Source organism: Ovis aries, chromosome 4 (genome assembly GCF_016772045.2).
Source record: "Ovis aries strain OAR_USU_Benz2616 breed Rambouillet chromosome 4, ARS-UI_Ramb_v3.0, whole genome shotgun sequence".
Lineage (NCBI taxonomy): Eukaryota > Metazoa > Chordata > Mammalia > Artiodactyla > Bovidae > Ovis > Ovis aries.
Window position 1 is genome coordinate 114,468,135 of NC_056057.1, and position 10,016 is coordinate 114,478,150.

At 45.5% G+C, this 10,016-nt stretch overlaps 1 pseudogene; it reads left to right on the forward strand.

Moving 5' to 3' along the window:
* The first annotated feature begins 1,030 nt into the window (after nucleotides 1–1,030).
* Nucleotides 1,031–2,677, forward strand: LOC101106752 (GTPase IMAP family member 5-like; annotated as a pseudogene).
* Nucleotides 2,678–10,016: the final 7,339 nt, after the last annotated feature.

Sequence of the window (10,016 nt, forward strand, 5' to 3'; positions counted from 1 at the left end):
AGAATACTGGAGTGAGTAACCATTCCCTTCTCCAGGGGATCTTCCCAACCCAGGAATTGAACCCAGTTCTCCTGCATTACAATCCCATTCTTTACTGATTGAGCTATGAGGGAAGTCCATAGGCTCAGAGTTCGTCTTAATTATAATTGAAGATTACATGCTTGCCTTTTCCAGTGCATGCTTACCTTTTCTAGCACCAAGAATGATGCAATAGTATACCTCATCTGAATAAAAATTTACCTCCATGCTTTTGCCAATTTCTGGTTATGTGTACTGGGATTTTTTTAAAGTTGTTATTGGGAGACCCACAAGGAAAGACATTTGATTAAAAACAGAGCAGGAAATTACTTTATGCTAGATTTGTCCCAAATGTTGCTGCTGTCCCTCAGTCAGGGCACAAGTTTCTCTTCCCCTAGCTGCTCAGAGGGAAGGAGGTGGTGACCACGTTTGGGCCTCTTCCCCTTCTCCCTCTCATGTCCATCCTCAAAGGAGCCCTGGACCCCAATTCCACACTCCCACTGGAAGTTACATTGTACTTTCCTCTTTGCCACTGGGATGTCCATCTGATACAAAAAGTTTCTGGGACAGGAAATGCCCAGTAGGTCAAACAAACCACTGTCATTTACATCAAGGCAACTTTTATTCTCTAGTCTAGCAAGCTTGCTTTGATTCCAATAATAATAATAAATAAAAGTCTTGCTTCTTAATCCATAGAAGAAGGCTTTCTTTATTCCACGCCTTTTCAGCTTGAAGGGAGATAATCAACTGATGTGTATTCAAACATTTCTGGCTTTCCTGTAGAATAAAGAAGAAAAGCAGGTCACTGTGTTAACATGACTTAGCATCACCTGGCTTGCTTAAAGTTATATATGGATATTTAAAAATGAAATATGTTAGAAAATTATCAATGAAAATGGCTCATCTAAGGATAATTGCTCTCGGCTGTCTGAATTGAAGGTGTTCTCAGGTCTTATCAACTCCTATAAGGACACTTGCTTTTATTCCTTCCCTCTTTTTATTCTTGAAGCAAATGGAAGGGCTGCAGAGGAGCAGATATGGAACCATGGCTGAAGGTAAGAAACCCTCCAAATTCTCAAGAGCTCTGGACACCTGGAGACAGTTACTGTCTTCCCTCCTCCACTCCCTGACCTCAAACACTGAGACAGAAGAGAAACCCAGTTACTTTAAACTGCAGGAGAAAAAGGCAGCTATCATGTTCTTTGTCTTCCCTACTGTCATCACACCCTACACACCCAAGTATGACACTCTGACCCCTGTGGTGATGTATGGGAAACGTGGAAACAAAACTTCAAGTCAGAAGTCAGTGGATTTGGAACCGAATTGTGTAAATGATATCTTTCCCTGCCTGTGCTCAGCTGAAAAGAGGAAAAGTTCCCCCAGAGAGATTTAGTAATCATGTTTGAAAAAAAAAAAAATTCAGAATACTGAAGTAAGGGAAAAACCAACACAGAGTAAAAGGAACAAAATAACAGATCTTAGGCGCCTAGAATGAACCTAATTCAGATGGATTCATAAGAACTCCAGAAGTCCTTGGATTCTCACTCTTCATCTCTTGAAAATTTTAGCTCGGCACAGCATCACCCTTGCCAACTCTTGTTGTTGTTTGTTGTTGTTTAGTCACTATGTCATGTCCAACTCTTTGCAACCCCGTGGACAGCAGCCCACCAAGCTCCTCTGTCCATGGGCTTTCCCCGGCAAGAACACTGCAGCAGCTTGCCATGTCCTCCTCCAGGGAACCTTCCCAACCCAGGGATCAAACCTGTGTTCCGTGTCTCCTGCATTGGCAGGCGGGTTCTTTCCTACTAGCACCACCTGGGAGGCCCATCATCAACTATACTCCAAGATAAAATAAAAGCTTCAAAAAAGAATCACAAACTTAGTAAAACTGGGAAAATCCTTTTTTTTTTTTTTTAACAGGTGGTATAGAACATCAGGGCTTTGAACCTTCCTCCTCCTTGAGGATCATCCTGGTAAGCAAAACAGGCAGCCGGAATAGTGCGACCGGGAAGAGCATCCTCTGCCAGCCCATGTTTGAGTCCAAGCTGAGGGCCCAGTCGGTGACCAGGAAGTGTCAGAGGGCAACAGGCATGTGGAATGGGAGGACCATCCTGGTGGTGGACACGCCCCCCATCTTTGAGGCTGAGGCCCAGGATCAAGAGGTGTATGAGAATATCGGAGCCTGTTACTTGCTGTCGGCGCCAGGGCCCCACGTGCTGCTGCTGCTGACCCAGCTGGGGCGCTTCACCGAGCAGGACGTGGTGGCCGTGACCAGGGTGAAGGAGGCATTTGGGGCAGGAGCTGAGAGCTACATGGTCACCGTCTTCACCCACCAGGAGGACTTGACGGGCGGATCCTTGGATGAGTCCGGGGGCAAACACAGACAACCTCAGGCTGAGGAGCCTGGTCCGGAAGTGCGGGTGGAGGTACTGTGCCTTCAACAACAGGGCCTCCAAGGACAAGCAGAGAGAGCAGCTGGCCCAGCTGATGGCTGTGATAGAGGGGCTGGAGCGGGAGCACTAGGGCGCCTTCCTCACCAACGAGCTCTTCTTTGATGCACAGATGCTCCGGCATATGGGAAGTGGCACCCGTGGAGAAGGTCAGAGGTGCTACCTGGACAAGGTACGGCTGCAGGTTGCAAAGCAAAAGCAAGAGCTGAAAGAGGCCGAGAGAAACTGAGCCTTCAATGCGCTCCTCCAACTCAAAGCCTGGATCATTTCTCATGCCAAAATATTTGTTCTTGTCCTATGCCTTTTTATTTTTCTTGCCATTGTAACTTAGCTTGTAACTATACTGTCATTTTCAGATGACAGCTGCAGTCAGCTTCCATTTTTTCAGAGTCAGCATATCTATCTGTGTTGATCAGAAACTTTATTTGCTTTTTACATAATTTCATTTTCAATTTCACTTTCTTGCATCAGACACACCATCCCTTTTCTTCAGTTCTTTTTAGATAAATAAAATGCAAAGGGAAAAAAATTTCCCCTTTCTGTTGTGTTAAAAATGGTGAAGGTGGAAACTTCCCTGGCAATCCAGTGGTTAAGACTGTGATTTCAATGCAAAGGGTGCAGGTTCAATCCCTGGCTGAGAAACTAATATCCCATATGTGGTCTAGCCAAAAATTAAAGCAAATAATTAAATTCAAGAGCAAAATCTTTTTTTTAATGGTGAAGACAAATAATAAACTTCCTGCATGGCATCAAGAAATATTGGGGAGCTTGCGGAGAGGAAAGTGAGTGGACTGACATGCTGTGTGAGTGAGCGTCTGACCAGGGACCTCCTTTTTATACTTGGAATTCCTTATTTTATTCAGAAACATACTCTGACTTCCTTGTAGGTTGTAAAAAAAAGTAATAATAAGACACTGCACAAGAGAGCAAAACTAGGGTGTTCTGGGACATCTCTGTGGTGTGAAGAGGCTGGGGGAGAAAGGAGGAAGGCCCTGGAGATGGGGTGGGGAGGAAGATCTTCGCATAGTTAGCCACTGGGTAACTAAAGAACCAGAAATCCTTAGAGCAGGGCTAGAAAAGTGCCAGATGGTGAGTGTAGGAATTCAGGCTTAGCCAGCCATCTGGTCTCCTTCAACATTCAACCATCTTTGTAGCACAAAAGCCACTCTGGACAAGAAGAAAGTGACCTGCAAAATTGCATTCCCTACAAGTTTATGAACTTTGAATTGCATGGACTTCACATATGTGATGATGAACATTATTTTTCTTTTGATTTTTTGACCCATTGTTGTTCAGTCTCTCAGTCCTGTCTGGCTATTTGCAACCCCATGGACTGCAGCACACCAGGTTTCCCTGTTGTTCACTATCTCCAGGGGCTTGCTCAAACTCATGTCCATTGAGTTGGTGATGCCAACAAACCATCTCATTCTCTGACATCCCTGAATCTTCCTGCCTTCAATCTTTCCCAGCAAAGATTTTTTTTGAAAGATTTTTTCAGTCTCTTCTAATGAGTCAGCTCTTAGGTGGTCAAAGTATTGGAGCTTCAGCCTCAGCATCAGTCCTTCCAAAGAATATTCAGGACTCCTTTCCTTTAGGATTGACTGGCTTGATCTCCTTGCAGTCCAAGGGACTCTCAAGAGTCTTCTCCAAAACCACAGTTTAAAAACATCAATTCTTTGGTGCTCACCCTTGTTTATACTCCAACTCTCACATCATCACATGACTACTGGAAAAACTATAGCTTTGACTTTTGTCAACAAAGTAACATCTCTGCTTTTTAATACACTGTCTAGGATTGTCATAACTTTTCTTCCAAGGAGCAAGTGTCTTTTAATTTCATGGCTAGAGTCACCATCTACAGTGATTTTGGAGCCCAAGAAAAGAAAGCCTGTCATTGTTGTCATTGTTTCCCTATCTTTTTGCCATGAAGTGATGGGACCAGATGCCATGATCTTTGTTTTTTGAATGTTGAGTTTTAAGCCAGATTTTTCACTCTCCTCTTTCACCAGAAGGCTCTTTAGTTCCTCTTCACTTTCTGCCTTAAGGGTGGTGTCATCTGCATATCTGAGGTTATTGATATTTCTCCCAGAGATCTTGATTCCAGTTTGTGCTTCATCCAGCCTGGCATTTTACATGATGTACTCCACATATACGTTAAATAAGTATGGTGACAATATACAGCTTTGATGTACTCCTTTCCCAATTTGAAACCAGTCCATTGTTCCCTGTCCAGTTCTGAATGTTCCTTCTTGACCTGCATACAAGTTTCTCAGGAGGCAGGTAAGGTGGTCTGGTATTGCTATCTGTTTAAGAATGTTCCACAGTTTGTTGTGATCCACACAGTCAAAGGCTTTAATGTAGTCAATGAAGCAGAAGTAGATGTTTTTCTGGAATTCTCTTGCTTCTTCAATGATTCAAAAATGTAAAAACACTCCTCAGCTCAGAGAACTAGCCTGGATTTGCTCTGCAGGCTCTGGTTTGCCCACTCCTGTCTTAGAGGGGGTTTTCCATCATGGGTTGAGCTGGGATGTAGTGCAACATTTTGAACCCCAAGGTCAGCATAATGGTGTGTGACACCTGTAGAAATTTTTGGAAATGGTGGCATTGCACAATTCAGTGGTAGAAAAGAGTAGTACGCAGACACTGGAGTGAAGTCTGAGTGGTGGTCACCAAGTTAGTGGAAAGAGGAAATCAGATGAGGAAGGGGCTGGGTGACCCCTTCCCAACTTCTTCTATGGGATAGCTGCTCATCCCTTCACACCCTGTAGGGGAGACCCACAGTCACACAGGCAGCTTGTAAATGATGAACTCTCTGTGATGCCAAACTCATTGACAATGTCTCCACTGGTGACAAAGATGCAGTTGATCTTGACATTGCTATCCCACAACCGATTCCAATCTCACGCAAGCAGTGTTATGTGTGAGCTCCTCAAGCCCTTGAAACACCGAGCAACTCAGAGTTCTCAGACCAAGGACTCCTCCTCAGTGTGGTCTTCCCAAACTGTCTGACCCAAGCTAGTCTCTCCCTTCCTTGACTTCATCCAGTTCCGTTCCACCCACACGTAGCTGAGTGCCAAGGGTTGGGGTCTCTGCTGGGCACCAGGGATATGAGAGAAGTAAGGCCAAAGGCACCTGTGCAGTAGAGGGAGAAAGACATATAAAAATGAGGGTGAGTGGGAAGTGAGCCTCCAAACAGGGAAGCAAGAGTAGACCTCGCTGGTCATGACTAGAGAAAGCCCAGGCAGGAATGAAAACCCAGTGCGGCCAATGAACAAAATAAAGCAAAAATGGGTGTGAGAGAAATTTGTCCATGGTGAGATGTCAACCAGAAGGAGAGTGCGGGCTTGGAGGCAGAGGTGTACTGGCCAGGGTGGGGCTGGCCCCTCTCTCTAGGACTGACTTCAGACAGAGGGAGCTGGCAAGACATTCAGTATCACAGTAATCAGTAATCCAAGTCTGTGCCCCAACTGGTAATGCTGGATCAGGCGAGAGATTAAGAATCACTTGAGGAGGCAGGAAAGGACCAGTCTGGGGGTTGGGGGGGGCGGCCTTGGGGGAGTTCAAGGGCTTTTTCCCCAAGGTTTTTAAGCAGGTTAGGAATTTCAGGAAGATCACGCTGCAGCAATATGGCAGTTGGACTAAACAAGTGTGAGCCTGGGAACATGGCATCACATTCAGAAAAAACGAATTCCATCTCAACCATCCATCGGGGCCTGATCCATAAAGGGAGCTGTGGGGATGGAGAGGACAGGACAGGAATGGGGACACCAAGGGGGTGAATTGACACTGATGAATTGACATCTTTCTGTCTTGGCCCCCCAGGGACCCTGGTTCCCCCCACTGCCTGGGCCCTCAGAGGAGATTGGGCTGAGCAGAGGAAGGTGGAGACTTCAGATCTGGTGGCGTAGACCTTGAAGCCCTCTGGGCTGGGTGGTTTTTCTCCTTCCTCCAGGGAAGGCACTGGACCAGAGAAACTCACTTAAGAAAGTATTCAGGAGCAGGACTGCTGGAGGATGGCCTCCCTTCAGGGATGCAGATGGTCGGTTCCCAGGCCTCCCCGTGATGAGAAAGCATCTCTTGCCCCAGGAGCAGCATTTCTCAGTGAGCCAGACTGCATTCCACCTTTGTTGACTTTCTAGGGGTGTAAAGCTGAAGGGTGAACCCAGGAATATTTTGCAGTAGAGGAGAAGACAGGGTCGTGTTCCACTTTGACTCACACATGGATGTTTCCCAATGTCATCTCTTGGAAAGTGTTCAAATATGAGCACTGATTCTCTCTCAAAAGGTGAAGGAAGCACAGAAAAACCCACCTGGGGGCCATCCCTTTTCCTTTGCCCCTCCTTTTGTCATTTTCAGAATAATTCAATCCAGGGCTTTTCCACATTCTTGGGATGCAGTGAACTTCCATTTCTTGAAGTGGGAGCTTTAGATATAGGCAGAGGTCCTCCCTGTCACCTGATAAAAGAGAAATCCATTTATTTATTCTCAATTCACTTTTTTGGCAGGAAGCACGAAAACACGGGTGTTCTGATAAATTTCAGGATTTCTTTTAAAGCGATATGAAGAACTCTTTATTAGCTCAAATGTTTTCAAATGCAGGTAAAAGAGACCCCAAACTCTAATGGCTTAAGTAATAAGGGAATTTATTGGCTGACATAATCAGAAATCAGAGATGGGGTGGGCTTCAGGGCTTTTTGATTCAGGGGCTAGGGTTGATTCCATTACTCTGCTCAGCTTTGAAGTGTTGGGTAAGGTGACCGTGGAGAAAAAGAGAGTAAGCCAGGCATTCAAGCAGAAAAAGATTCATTATAGGAAGAAAGAAGGAAAGAAACTGGCTTTAGAGAAAAACCAGTGCCCTCCCTTTACAGCCAACCCTTCTTATATCTTATTGATGGGTAATTGTGCCCTGAAGGGAGGGGGCCTTAGTTTATCTTTAGCCCGCAGCTGGGATCTTGTGGTCACGCAGTTGAAGGGGTCTCACAGTTGAGTGATCACATAGTCTTGACAAAAGGGCACCAGCAGGGAGAAACAGGATACTGCCTTCAGGGAAAACAGGTCACCCACCCGGGCAATGTGGCCACATGACTTCATCTCTTGTTTGTCAGGGCACCACAATGAGCCATATTTTAACCATATGCTATGAGTCCCTTGTGAGCCCTAACATTCCAGCCTTTTTGATATAGGGTACGGGCTGAAGGTCAGTCTTCTGTATCTGCTTTGCACTGGTTTTGTTAGGGGAAACACACTGATTGAAACCACCCACCCTGGCCAGGCACCATTTGCATGAGTTGCTTTACAACAGGAGGTCCTGGTAAGGAACACAGAACCAATAAGCCTCCACCAACTGGAAGAGTTCAGGAAAGGTCAAAAGGAGACACCACATTTCCACCCTCCTCCCAGAATCTTTCTCGCTGGCATCCATCTTAGCTGAACAAGGCGTGCATCACCAGGAAGAACTCTGAGTCTGAATGATTGGCTAAAGACGACCAGGAAACTAATCCCATCACCATAAAACCCAAGACTGCAAGCCATGTGGCAGAGCTGTTCTCCTGGGTTCCCTTACCCTACTGCTCTCCTCCCAGGCGCCCTTTCCCAATAAAATCTCTTGCTTTGTCAGCACATGTGTCTCCTCAGACAATTCATTTCTGAGTGTTAGACAAGAGCCCAGTTTCAGGCCCTGGAAGGGGTCCCCCTTCCTGTAACAGTTTGGGGTGTTGTCATGGAGTAAGATAAGAATATGCTGGAATGTGGGTTAAGGGAAATCAGGGTGGGCTCAAAGCGTGTGATAATTGGAGCAAGTTAAAAGTAGCTCATGAATAGTCTGGCTGGTGAAGGCTCATAGGCAGTCCTGGAGAAAAAGACACATTTTGAAAAAAGACACATTAGACAGGGGCTGAAAGTCAGAATAAGGGTTAATATGAGAAAGGCGCCCAGTAAAGGCAGGACCCGTGGCATCCAATCCCAATTGCTTAACCAGTTTTCCCATGATTTACTAAGATGTTGATGTATTCTTGAGGCCCTATTTGTCAGATTGCTTGCTGCCTGTTTTGCAACACCCTATTTATTGTCGTAGAAGCAGCAGGCTTCGTCTAGAAAAAGACAAAGGCCTCCTTTTTCTGCTGTGAGAAGGTCTAATCCTCTTCTGGTTTGAAGAACCACAGCTGTCAGGGAATCTAAAAGGCCCTGGAGAGTGATAAGGCCAGTAGCTACTTCCAGGCTCTCAGTAAGATCCTTAGAGAGGCTGTGATAGTAGTTTATAGAGGTCATGAGCCCTGCAGTCCCTGTTCCAATCCCTGCTGCTCTTCCTAAGCTTATCGATAAGAGAATGAATTGAATTGCTTGTTTGGGTTGGTTGTAGATTAGTGTGATAAGGGAAGGTTTGGTTGTTAGGAGGAATAGAGATATATCAAGTAAGATCAGGGTTATTGAAAGGGGCTTAAGAGATATGGGAGAAATGAGGTATCAAATCTTCTAATATCTCATTGCAAATATGAATTGGAAGCTCAGAAAAATTAGGGATGAGGGTGGCGGGGTTGAGAGTAGGACAGCATTCATTCAAAAGAGAACTTGGAAGATTCTAGGAGGGTGACATGAATTAGTTGGATACGAGAAGGTGATAAAACAGCCATGGTCTTGTGTGAGAGTCAAGTCCTTAAGGTCATGTTGTGAGCAAATGACAGTGGGTGTCCCAAATGTAAGTTTTTGCTTTCTTGAGTAAGAAGTGTAGCTGTGGCCAGAGCACGTAGGCAGGCTGGCCATCCCTGTATGGTGGTATCCAGTTGTTTTGACAGATAAGCAGTGGGGGCAGAGGAGGGGCCCTGCATCTATCCTAAGACTCCTAGGGCAATTGTATGTCTCTCAGTAGTGTAGAGTATAAAAGGGTGAGAAAGATCAGGCAGTGTTAAAGCTGGGGCTGAGAGAATAGCTCGTTTTAGAGCATTAAAGGCTGAACAGATGTTTGATCTAGGATCAAGTCGCTCCGAAAGATCCCCCTGGGTAGTTTCATATAGGGATTGTGCTAGGAGGGCAAAATTGGGGATCCAGAGGTGTAGATACACAGCCAAGCCCCAAGAGGACAGAATTTCCAGTTTTGATGTAGGGAGTGATTAGGGCAGATATAAGGGGCTTTCTATCAGTAGTTATATGTCTCTTTGTTGGTGACAGGAGAACTCCAAGATAGGTGACCTCAGGAAGGGAAAGCGGAGGAGATACTTGATAGCCCCAATCAGCTAGGAAGTTGAGGAGTCGTATGTCACTGACAGTGTATGAGTGAGGGGCTACAAAGGAGAAGATCGTTTCATATTGGAGGATAGAGCTTGGGGCAAGATTGAAGGAGGTTAAGTCTGAGGCTAAGCTTGGCCAAAGAAATGAAGACTATCATGAAATCCTTGGGGAAGGACAGTCCATGTTAATTGTTGGGAGCGATGACTGTCTGGATCTGTCCAGGTAAAAGCGAAAAGATCTTGAGAGTCTGGGTGTAAAGGGATGGTGAAAAGTGCATCCTTGAGGTCCAGGATGGTGAAATAGTTGGTAGAAGGAGAAATAAGG